General features: G+C 35.5%; 1 protein-coding gene across 1 annotated transcript in view; it reads right to left on the minus strand.

Annotated features, from left to right (window-relative positions):
* The window catches only part of LOC132391497 (anthrax toxin receptor 1-like), a 245,149-nt gene that overhangs the window by 74,606 nt on the left and 158,102 nt on the right, over window positions 1-12,441 (minus strand). The window lies entirely within an intron of this gene.

The following is a 12,441-nucleotide window of genomic DNA, read 5'->3' on the forward strand; positions in this document are numbered from 1 at the left end:
AGCGAATCTGTGAAATCAATTGGCACAGAAGGGTGGGGGAGATCAGGTCATAGGATGTATTTAAGGCAAAGTTCTTGATAGGTTAAGTGAGTTGGGTGTAAGGTCATGGAGAGAAGGCAAGAGAATGGGTTGGAAACAAATTCAGTCATGACGGAAGGTGGAGCCAACTCGATGGGCTAAATACCCTAATTGTGTTCCTATATCTTATGGTCTAATGATGTAACAAAATACAAGTTTAAATCATTATGATATTCGCAGTTCAACTCTTATTTACAGCATTTTTCTTTGGATAACCAAAGGCTTGCTAAGGCTGTGAACTAATAGTTGTGCTTACATTTATTGAAGAATAACTAAAAAAAAAAATTGCTCTCTCTGTGGCTCAGTGAGCAGAAATTTCATCTCTGATTTGATTTTTTTTTGTGCATTCATGTCTATTCCAGAGATATGACAAGGTTGAGACAGGTACAATTGTATCATTTAAGAAACACTTGGATAGGTAAATAGAGGGGATGGGGCTTGGAGGGATGTAGGCTGAATGCAAAATATTGAGACCATTTGGGTGGACACCATGGTCTGCAAGGACAGATTGGGCTGAGGACTCTGCATTCATTCTACATTGCTGTATGACTCCTTGACAATATAACTATTGTGAAACTCTAAGAAAACTGTTCAGATGGGGAAATGAACATAAAGGCCAAAGTAAATGATCCTACTAGTCAACCAATCAACCAAACTATTCTGTGGCAATATTCAAGTTCCCCATTTGCTAATTCCACAATACATGCCACAAAAGTAATGGTGAAAATGAAGTGGTGCATTCTTACTCTCCTTGCTTCATCTCTAGGGGCTGTGTCTATTTGCAGACCATCCTAAATTGGCAGGAACACTTTGCAGCACCTTTTCCTCCAGCAACTTGCAACCACGGCCTGTTTATTTATTTATTGGGATGCAACAGGGAATAGTCCCTTCCAGCCCTCTGAGCCGTGCCACCCATCAATCCCTGATTTAACCGTAGCCTAATCATGGGACAACTTACAATGACCAATTAATCTACCGATCAGTAGGTCTTTCGACTGTGGGAGAAAACCAGAGCACCCGGAGGAAACCCACATGGTCATGGGGAGGACGTACAAACTCCTTACAGAGAGTGGTGGGAGTTGAATCTGTGTTGCTGGTACTGTAAAGCTTTGTGCTAACCAGCACGCTACCATGACACCCTATTGCAGGGTAAGCAATACCAACCTTATGAAAATGAAAACTTTTCATTATTGCAGTTCATAGCTTATATATTTACTGTAGAAATGATGCATATACAGTAACAACAGGATACGGAGGCAAGCAGTTAATTCCACTCTCCTGCTCTAATTTGGACAAGTTGCTGTGGTTTCTATTTTCTTCATGTTTTCTGACTAAATTTACTTTGTTCCTGCACTTGAGACTCTTTGTTGTGACTCAGCTCCTCTGACTCAGTGTTGTCAACAAATATTCTGTAAATGTAAGCCTTTTCTTGAAAGAACTTACTGTACTGAGCCACTGTCTAGAATGTTGGAGAGTTTCAGTTGAAATCACATTGAATTGAAGAGTCATCATCCAGGACCCCTCTCCTTTCGCATTACTACTATCATTACTACATTCACAGAAACCTTAAAGAACCACATTAAACAATTCAGGAACAGCTTTTTGCCTTCCGCTGTGAAGTTTTCTGAGTGGTTCATGAACTCAAGATCTCAACCTCATTATTCCTTTTATTTTGCGCTGTTTAACTGTATATATAATTTATCACCAATTTATGCCTTTGCATCTGATTCTGATTCCAGGGCTTTTGTGTGGTAGTCATCCTCCATGCTGGTTTTTAGTTTGCAAGAGTTCCATTGAAACTTTGAGTTTATAAATGTCTAAAGTGCTAGTGAGGGTGAACCAACAAAATGGGAAGGTAGCCATGTGAGCTTTCAGTATGAAATCAAGACACCTAGCTTCTTCTCACTAATTAAGTAAATGAGCCTGCTGAAGAAAAGGAACAACACAGTCACTACTTAAAGCATCGGTCAATGTTTAGTATTGCTTGATGATAACAGATCAGATTGGACAAAGAGATAGTTGAGAATCTTCTGTGGAGTCCATCAGATCTTATCTAGAGAAGTTGAGACTTCAATTTAAATCCCTCATAATTTGAACTATCAGGATACAATGAAATTTGTTGATCCATTGTTCAGAGAATAAACAATAGACATAGTAATGATAAATACAACTATAAAACTGCAAAATGATGCAAAGGTTGTTGTGCAAACTGAATTCGTGCAGAAAGAAAAAAGAAGAGTGGTGTAGTGATTATCACCAGTGATTAGTGATTATCACTTGTGCTATATGCAATAAAACAGTGGCTGCATGTTGTAGTCTATTTCTGAGATTCCTATCCAATCACTTTGTTGAAACAAAATTTTGGAAGTGTACTACACTGCATAGGTGCTCCTTAATACAAGGAACCAAGAGTGATATTTTCACTCCTGAATGTATCTATCATACAAACTAGTTCAAGACTGAATTTTCTAAAAGATTTTGAGGGATTAACTTTATTTTCATGTACATCAAAGCATATAGAGAGCTGTGTCTTCTGCGTCAACCATCAACACAGTTTGAGGATGTCTAGAGGGTAGCCCACAAGTTTTGCTATGCTTCTGGCACCGACATAGCATGCCCACAACTAATGAACCCTAACCCTAACCTGGATATCTTTTGGATGTGTAAGGAAATCAGAGCGGCAGGAGGGAATCCCAAATCATAAAGAGAATGCACAAGCTCCTTACAGACAGCAGTGGGAATTGAACCCCGATCGATGATCACTGACAATGTAAAGCCTTGAGCTAACCACTAAGTTACTGTGGGACCTGGCACGTATGGGTTGGTCCACAAGCCGAACAAAATCTGATTTCTTCTCGGAACATAGATCCAAATAGAATTGAATGTGTATTTCTTTTCAAATCTTTTTATTATTATTATTATTATTATTATTATTATTATTATTATTATTATTATTATTATTATTATTATTATTATTATTATTATTATCCAAAATAACAAGAGTTCATCAACATAGGTAACACTTACAATGTCTCAAAAGGGGAAAAAAAAACATTGTTTTAAAGCTTGAAAAATGTGGTGACACCAAAAAAAAGGAAAAAAAGCAAAGTGAGAAAGAAAACCCATTAGGTGTTCAACCCTGGAGCCATGTGTCATACAGAAAGCTTCTAAAGATAAACATCAAACCACCAGCAAAAAAAATGTACCAAAATTTACAATTAATCTATCAATTAACTCAAATGATAGTAATGAACAAATGAACCCCATCTTTTCTCAAGATCAAACATAGGTTCAAAGGTTCTACTTCTAATTTTCTCCAAACTAAGACATAGCATCATTTGAGAGAACCGTTGTGACAGAGTGGGAGCCGACGTATCCTTCCACTTCAACAGAATGGCCCTCCTCGCTATCAATGTAACAAACGCAATAACATGTTGGTCAGACAAAGAAATACCATGGATATTTTGAGGAATTATTCCAAAAAACACAGTTAATTTGTTAGGTTGTAAATTAATTTTAAGTGCTTTAGAAATTGTAGAAAAAACTCTTCCAGAACTGTTCCAGTATAGAACAAGACCAAAACATGCGTGTCTCTGTAGCTGTCTCAGTTTTATCTATCACAATAACTATCAACATCAGGAAACATTTTAGATAATCTCTCCTTCGTCAAATAGTAACGATGTACAATTTTAAATTGAATTAGTGAATCGAAGAAGAGTTAAGCAACTTCAGAATCTGTGTCCAGTCCTCCATTATAAAAGTCAAATTAAGTTTCTTTTCCCAATCTTCTTTAATCTTAAATAAAGGACTCTTATCCCATTGTAATAGTAAATTATAAATTCTTCCAATGGAACCCTTCATCAAAGGGTTCATACTCATAATAGTATCTAACAGGTCGGCATCCAATATGTAAGGAAAATTACTTAAATATTTTTGTAAGGTATTGTAAAAAGTGTGAGTATGAAAGAGGGTATTTATCAACTAATTGTTCAAAAGACATCAGTCTATCTTCTTTAAATAGATCCAAAAAAGAATTAATACCTTTATTTTTCCAAAGTAAAAAATGGATCACTCAAAGAAGACTTAAAAAATAATTTTGATAAATTAAACTACAAAGTTTAAATTTTTTAAGATTAAAAAAATTACAGAACTGGAGCCAAATTTGTAAAGAATACTTAATCACAGGGTATAATTTTAAATTAGCAACTTTAAATAATTGTATAGGTAAAGCAGCTCCCAATAACAAGGTTAAATAAAACTGTTTCACAGCTTTCAATTCCAAATCTACCCAAATTGGCCGCTTGTTCTTATCAACCCAGTGTAACGTAAAGGACCTATATCGCATATTAACAGCCCAGTAATACATTCTTAAATTAGGCAAAGCAAGACCTCCATTCTTTTTCAATTTTTGTAAGTGACATTTACTAATTCCTGGTCTTTTATCATTCCAAATAAAAGATGAAATAATAGAATCAATCCGATCAAAAAACCTCAGTCAAAAAAACAGGGATATTCTGAAATAAATATAAAAATTTTGGTAACATCATCATTTTGACTATATGGATGTGACCAGCAAGTGAAAATGTAAATGGGTTCCATCTACTAAATAAGTACTTCATAGAATCTACCAAGGGAACAAAATTAGCTTTTAAAGTTCCTTATATTTTTTAGTGATTATAACACCTAAATATCTAAAAGAATCCATAACTTTGAAAGGAGTACTATCATATATAGAAACAGGTTCATTTAAATTAAACAGTTCACTTTTATTAAAATTTATTTTATATCCTGAAAAATCTCCAAATTCATTAAAAATTTTTAGCAAGGCAGGGATAGATTCCTCGGGATTGGATATATAAACCAGTAAATTGTCAGCATAAAGAGAAATATTATGAATGGTCTCATTCACAAGAATCCAATGAATATCTTTAGCTTCATGAAGAGCGATAGCAAGGGGTTCTAATATTAAGTTAAATAACAAAGGACTTAATGGATAACCTTGTCTTGTCCCCCGTGAAAGCTGAAAAAAAGGGGATCTACAGTTATTAGTAATAGCAGTAGAAATAGGAGCTTTATATATCATTCTAATCCAATTATTAAAATTTACACCAAAACCAAATTTCTCTAAAACATTAAATAAATATTTCCATTTGACTTGATTGAACTCTTTTTCAGCATCCAAAGAGACGACTCATTGTAGAGTTTTAAAAGAAGATGAGTATATAATGTTAAATAATCTCTGAACATTTGAAAAGGAATAACAACCCTTTATAAAGCCTGTTTGATCTTTAAAAATAATTTTACCCAAAATATTTTCCAACCGATTGGCCTTTATCTTTGACAGGATCTCAGCATCAACATTCAATAATAGGTCTCTATGAGGCACTATCAGTAGGATCTTTATTCTTTTTAAGAATTAAAGAAATAGAAGCCTTATACAAAGTAGAGAGTAAATCACCTTTCACAAAAGAGTCCTTAAACATTTCCAACATATATGGAGAGAGCAATTTTTCAAATTTTTTATGAAATTCTACAGGGTAGCCATCAAGTCCAGGGGCCTTACCAGATTGCATTGAGAAAATAGCTTTATGAATTTCGGTTTTAGTAATTTGGGCATCAAGAGTTTTTTGATCCACAACAGAGATTTGAGGAAAAGCAATCTTTCGTAAAACAAAAGCATTCATTTCAGAAGAATCTACTGGAAATTGAGATTTATAAAGTTCAGTAAAAAAATCTTGAAAAATTTTATTAATTTCTTCATATTCCCAAGCCAGGGTACCATCTTTTGTACATTTGCCTTTTGGTTCTGGCCGTTTTTAATTGAGATGCAAGCAGTTTGTTATTTTTATCACCAAACATATAAAATTTACATTTTAGCTTAAGTAAGTAGCCTTCAATAGGATGAGTTAATAATAAATTATATCGTGATTGAAATTCCATCCTTTGTTTAAATAAGTCAATATTAGGGGAGATCGCATAAATAGTATCTAAGTCTTTAATTTGTTTTGAAATCTTATCTAATTCTACGTTAGTCTGTTTTTTAAGTGTAGCTGAATAAGAAATGATCTGACCATGTAAAAAGGCTTTAAATGTATCCCATAATAATTAATTTATACATACCCCCTATATCTTAAAAAGAAAAAAAATCTTTTATCTGGGTTTCAGTGAAGCTAACAAAGTCAGAGTTCTGAATCCCCTAACTCTAGCCCCACCCCTCCCTCCACAGCCCAGAAGCAAGCACCCTATGATAGAATACAAAGCCAAGACTGCTCCATCTGTAAAAAAAAGTTTAAAAAGATTCTCTATCCCTCCCCCAGTTAAAAAAAATGAAACCCACTGACCTTGTGAGAGGAACGACAAAGTCTCAACAAAGGAAATTGTTTACATTCTAGCATCTACAAACTATCCCATGTTTATGAGGAGGAAGAGGAGGAAATACTGGTGCTTTTAAGGAATATAAAAGTGGATAAATCTCCGAATCCTGACAGAATATTCCTTCCGACCTTGAGGGAAGTTAGTGTAGAAATAGCAGGGGCTCCGACAGAAATATTTCAAATGTCATTAGAAATAGGGATGGTGACGAAGGATTGGCGTATTGCTCATGTTGTTCCATTGCTTAAAAAGGGTTCTAAGAGTAAACCTAGCAATTATAGGCCTGTAAGTTTGATGTCAGTGGTGGGTAAATTAATGGAAAGTATTCTTACAGATGGTATATATAATTATCTGGATAGACAGGGTCTGATTAGGAACAGTCAACATGGATTTGTGTGTGGAAGGTCACGTTTGACAAATCTTATTGAATTTTCTGAAAAGGTTACTAGGAATGTTGACGAGGATAAATCAGTGGATGTTGTATATATGGACTTCAGTAAGGCCTTTGACAAGGTTCCACACGGTAGGTTAGTTAGGAAGGTTCGATCATTACATATTAATATTGAAGTAGTAAAATGGATTCAACAGTGGCTGGATGGGAGATGCCAGAGTGTAGTGGTAGATAACTGTTTGTCAAGATGGAGGCTGGTGACTAGTGGTGTGCCTCAGGGATCTGTACTGGGTCCAACGTTGTTTGTCATATACATTAATGATCTGGATGATGGGGTGGTAAATTGGATTAGTAAGTATGCAGATGATACTAAGATAGGTGGTGTTGTGGATAATAAAGTAGATTTTCAAAGCTTGCAGAGAGATTTTGGCCAGTTAGAAGAGTGGGCTGAACGATGGTAGATGGAGTTTAATGCTGATAAGTGTGAGGTGCTACATTTTGGTAGGAATAATCCAAATACATCGTAAATGATAGGGCATTGAAGAAAGCAGTAGAACAGAGCGATCTAGGAATAATGATGCATAGTTCCCTGAAGGTGGAATCTCAGGTGGATAGGGTGGTGAAGAAAGCTTTTGGTATGCTGGCCTTTATAAATCAGAGCAGGGATGTAATGTTAAAATTGTACAAGGCATTGGTCAGGCCCAATTTGGAGTATTGTGTACAGTTCTGATCACCGAATTATAGGAAAGATGTCAACAAAATAGAGAGAGTACAGAGTTGATTTACTAGAATGTTACCTGGGTTTCAGCACCTAAATTACAGAGAAAGGTTGAACAAGTTAGCTCTTTATTCTTTGGAGCATAGAAGGTTGAGGGGGGGACGATAGAGGTATTTAAAATTCTGAGGGGATAGATAGACTTTTTCCATTGAGAGTAGGGAAGATTCAAAGAAGAAGACATGAATTGAGAGTTAGGGGGCAAAAGTTTAGGGGTAACATGAGGGGGAACTTCTTTACTCAAAGAGAGGTAGCTGTGTGGAATGAGTTTCCAGTAGAAGTGGTAGAGGCAGGTTCGATATTGTCATTTGAAGTAAAATTGGATAGGTATATGGACAGGAAAGGAATGGAGGGGTATGGGCTGAGTGCGGGCCAGTGGGACTAGGTGAGAGTAAGCATTCAGCACGGACTAGAAGGGCCGCGATGGCCTGTTTCCGTGCTGTAATTGTTATATGGTTATATTTAATCTTTTATAAACAAAGAGAGAACCAAAAAATTGTTATCTCTTAAAAAGAAAAACCAGCGCCATCTTAAATTTAACATTAAATCCCTAAAAAAGGCTTTACATTCAGTTATAAGATGCTATAATATTCTACCATATAAAAAACATGCTAGTATATTGAAAAGAAATTTTAAAATAAGCAATTATTAAGACCTGAAATACATTACCTAGAAAAACCAAGCATAGTGTTTAATAACAGATCAACACAATTTTTCAAAAAAAAGAGCAAAAAAGCAAAAAGAAAGGTTAATAGCATATTTAACCCAACTAAATTTTCAAAAGTACCAACTAATAATATTATATAAGTAATTGAACCCTCCCCTAAGTATATATATAAAAAAGGAAATAGCCCCATTAGTAGGAAAAACTACCAGTTAGTTAATTAAGAAAGAAACAAAAAAAAATCAAACCAGATATTAGGTTAAAGGAATAAGACCCTTTATCTTCTTTTTCTCAGTTGAATGTCCGAATAACCATTTAAACTGTCATACTTGAGCCATAAATCTTCTTTCCAAAAAAAACCAATGACATGCAATAATGAACAAGTCCCCTAATCTTCTTTTAATAGTCTCTCAATGAAATGTCCAAGTAGCCTTCATAAATCTTCTTTCCAAAATGTTAATATGCAGATAAACAAGCAATCTTCCAGACAGTTCAATCGGCAGTTGCAGCAGGTATAGTTTGTACGAACGCCAGTGCAACTTTCAGATCAAAAATGTATGAGGAGGAGAATCAGGAAGAAAAACTTTAATTTTTGTTGGGTAACGCAAAGAAGTTTCTTATCATATGCCTGTTTCATTACCAGAGCAAATTTTGATCTTTGTTCCATGACCTCCTTCGGATAATCTTCATAAAAACGGAGCTCATATTCCTCAAATCTAAAAACTCTCTGTTTTTTTGCTTGTCGTATTATTTAATCTTTAACCTTAAAATGATGAAAACAAACCAGACCAGACCTTAGGTTATTTGGATCTTGAGATCTCGAAGTAAAAGCTCTGTATGCTCTTTCTATAGTAGGCGGCTGTGATAATATAGTAGGAAATAAGGTATGAAAAAGCTTACCAAAGTAAGCAGTTAAATCTCCATTTTTGGCTTGCAGCCCAACAATTTGTATAGTCCTTCAGCGAGACGTAGTTTCCAGGTCTATATTCTTATTTTGACATCTTTCCAAACGAGCTGTAGTTTCAAGCAATTTTTGCTTAGTTATCTTCAATTCCTCTTCGTGTGTAATTACTTGAGTTTCCAGGTCTTTAAGTCTTCCCAGAAGTGACATCATTTCATTACTATTCTTTTCCAGTTGGTTTTGAAGTGAATTCAGTGTCTGAGCCATATCTTCAGCCCACGGTGGCATTTCATCAGATCTTTCCTTTTGCATCTTTCCTTTCCCGTTGCCTTTATCACTAGGTTCAGACAAGTTCTTTCCACTCCTCAAAGATGTATTGTTCTCCTTCAAGAATCAGCAAATAAAGATTTTAAATTTGAAGTTTAAACTGGGGGAAAGGAACAAAACTGGGAGCAGCACAGAAACTGCTGTTATTCCATTCACAGAGAGGTGCAATCTCTTCAGAATATGTATATCTCCCTACACTTGCCCATACCCAGGTCACATGTTCGAATTATCCCTTGGCCCATTTTTAGGGGTTGTCTCTTAGCTCAACATCTTCTACCTGCCTTTCCAATAACCTTCATTTGTGTGTCTGGTTGGCACGGTAAACTCTTGGTTATCTTAAATTTATGCAAGTGAAATTCTTACATGACCAGCAAATATTTCTCAGAATATTTCACAATTTCGTGGACTTTTTTTCAAAAATATAAATATGAATTTGGTGCATTGGGCTTTGATACAATTTTGCTGTCTCCCATCAACCTACAGCACAGCAGCCCATCCTAGTCCCTCACACATATTCACAACCGGAGATTGGTTCCAATTGTATTTCATAAACTGAACCCCACTTCGCTGTTCTATCCACAATGTTACTTATGAGCAATTCTGCTCAACAGAAAACAGAAACATGGAAAAGAGTGGAAAGAAGTGAAAATTATAATGATATTATGGAAGTATCATTAACAAGCTCCTTAACAACTCATAATAATAAAATGTAAAGCTGAAGAATTGAGGGAGTGATAGAATTGCCGAGGAATGCCATTTAGCAAAGGTTGATCATCATGATTGCTCTTTATATACTGCTTTGCCACAACATTGAGGGCCAAAGGACCTGTTCCTGTGCTGTACTGTTCTATGTTCTACATGCTCCAAGTAATCTTTGTTGAAATTTTAGCTATCTGTGCACAGAAATCCATGTCTAGTCCACATAAGGTTGCATTGCTTTCAAGAAATAGGACTAAACAGTGTATTTTAGTTAAAATTCTATGCAAAATACTCATGAAAAGACAGTTTTTAGTTTATTTACGTTTATACATAAGGGCAGTGCAGCAGTAAAATGATTAAAAGCAACATCCGCTGAAAAATTGGCAGTTCTTGTGACAGCAAAGAAGGGAGAATCTGCAGATGTTGTAAACCCAAGCAACACACACAAACTGCTGGAGGAACTCAGCAGGCCAGGTAGCATCTATGTAAAAAGTATATTTGACATTTCAGGCCGAGACCCTTCGGCAGGACCCTGTGATTCATGTGATAGTGAGTACAGTCAGTCATTCGAATTGTTTTTATTATATTCACAATACCACCGTTCAGCCCAATAGAACTGAGAAATAAAACATAGTTACAAAAAATGGTAGATTATATATATAGTTCAGCAATTTATTCAAAGGTTTATGTACAGAACTCTAGCAATAGATGTAATGATCATCTGACCAACTCATAAGCAATCTTTGTACCCCTCCATCTTCATGCTTCATCATGGATGCTGGATGGTTGAGATTATATACTATTGTAATGTAACTTGGCTGTTGAAGGCACTAAAGCCATGTAAACTACCATGTAAATATTGCCAAATAAACATATATACTTTCATCACAATGGCATTTCAGTTCTTCACTAGGCAAACAAAAGGGACATTTAGGCTGTATTTACTTAGGCTATTTCCTTTATAATCCCAGGTAAAAATATTTAAACCAGATAAATTCTTTCTTTCTGCCTGTTTACTTATTTATTTAGAGATACAATGCAGAACAGGCCCATCTGAATGCAACCATCTACACTGTTCAGCAATCCAGCTATTTTAAAACCAGCCTAATTATGGAACGATTTATGGAACAGTATGTCTTTGTGTGGGGAACCTGGAGCACCCAGATGAAATCAATGCACTCACAGGGAGAACTTACGAACTCCTTACAGACAGCACTGGAGTTGAAATCCAAACTCCAGAATGCTCTGAATTGTAATAGCATCACCTATTACTAATTATTAACAGTTATTAACTAACATGATTACCATTATCAATACTTACTAATTATTACTTACTACTAATTATGAATTATTAATTATAGGCTGCAGATTCATCAGTAGTATTCAAAAGGGAATTTACTGAATGAAGAAACAAAATTGCCTGATTATGAGGAAAGTGGATCAAATGTGAAGGGTGAGACAATCTTCTCCTGCTCTATAAATTCCAATATTGTCATCTCTATCTTTAGAGAAATCACAATTATGTTTCAGTTATGTTTTTGGTCACCAATACTTCCTAGTATCCTAACATTCTCTTGGATTGTTAATGCTCCTGTGAAATTAATAGGCCCATACCTTATGTTAAAAGTCTAGCATAAAAATTAACTTTTGTAAGGACTTTATAAGAATTGGATCACATTGTATCATGCATCTCTTCAACTTCAGATTTCAATTGCACAAAATCCATTGTTCTCAAAACATATGGTGGCTAACACAAAGATGCAAAACAACCAATGTGCTCTCAGAAGGGGCTTCCATATCAGTCACACATACCAAGGACAGAGAATTCATAATACATATGAGGCCCACCTCAATGTTACTTAAAGAGAAACTGCTAAATAGGCCACAAACTGCAGCTTTCAGAACTGGAAATCTATCTGAGTCCAGCTTGCCATATGTAACACTCCTATCCACCATAAAGGTTCCTCCTCTGGACCCTTACCCTTTCCTGGTTGTGATATCCACACACAAGATTACAACTCTCACTTGAGTCCATCTAGACTTCCAACTGCTATACTTCAACCATCAATCCTCAAACTTCAATACTCTTACCAAACTTTTCCACTATCTTCAAGCCTTTTGGCAACTTTCCACAGCTCCTCTTTGCACTAACCCCCCATTTCCGCAAACTGGATATGGTCTTAAGTGTTCTTATAATGAACTGGTGAGGCCTCACTTGGAGTATTGTGAGCAGG

This window comes from Hypanus sabinus, chromosome 1 (assembly GCF_030144855.1).
Source record: "Hypanus sabinus isolate sHypSab1 chromosome 1, sHypSab1.hap1, whole genome shotgun sequence".
In the NCBI taxonomy this organism is placed as follows: Eukaryota; Metazoa; Chordata; class Chondrichthyes; order Myliobatiformes; family Dasyatidae; genus Hypanus; species Hypanus sabinus.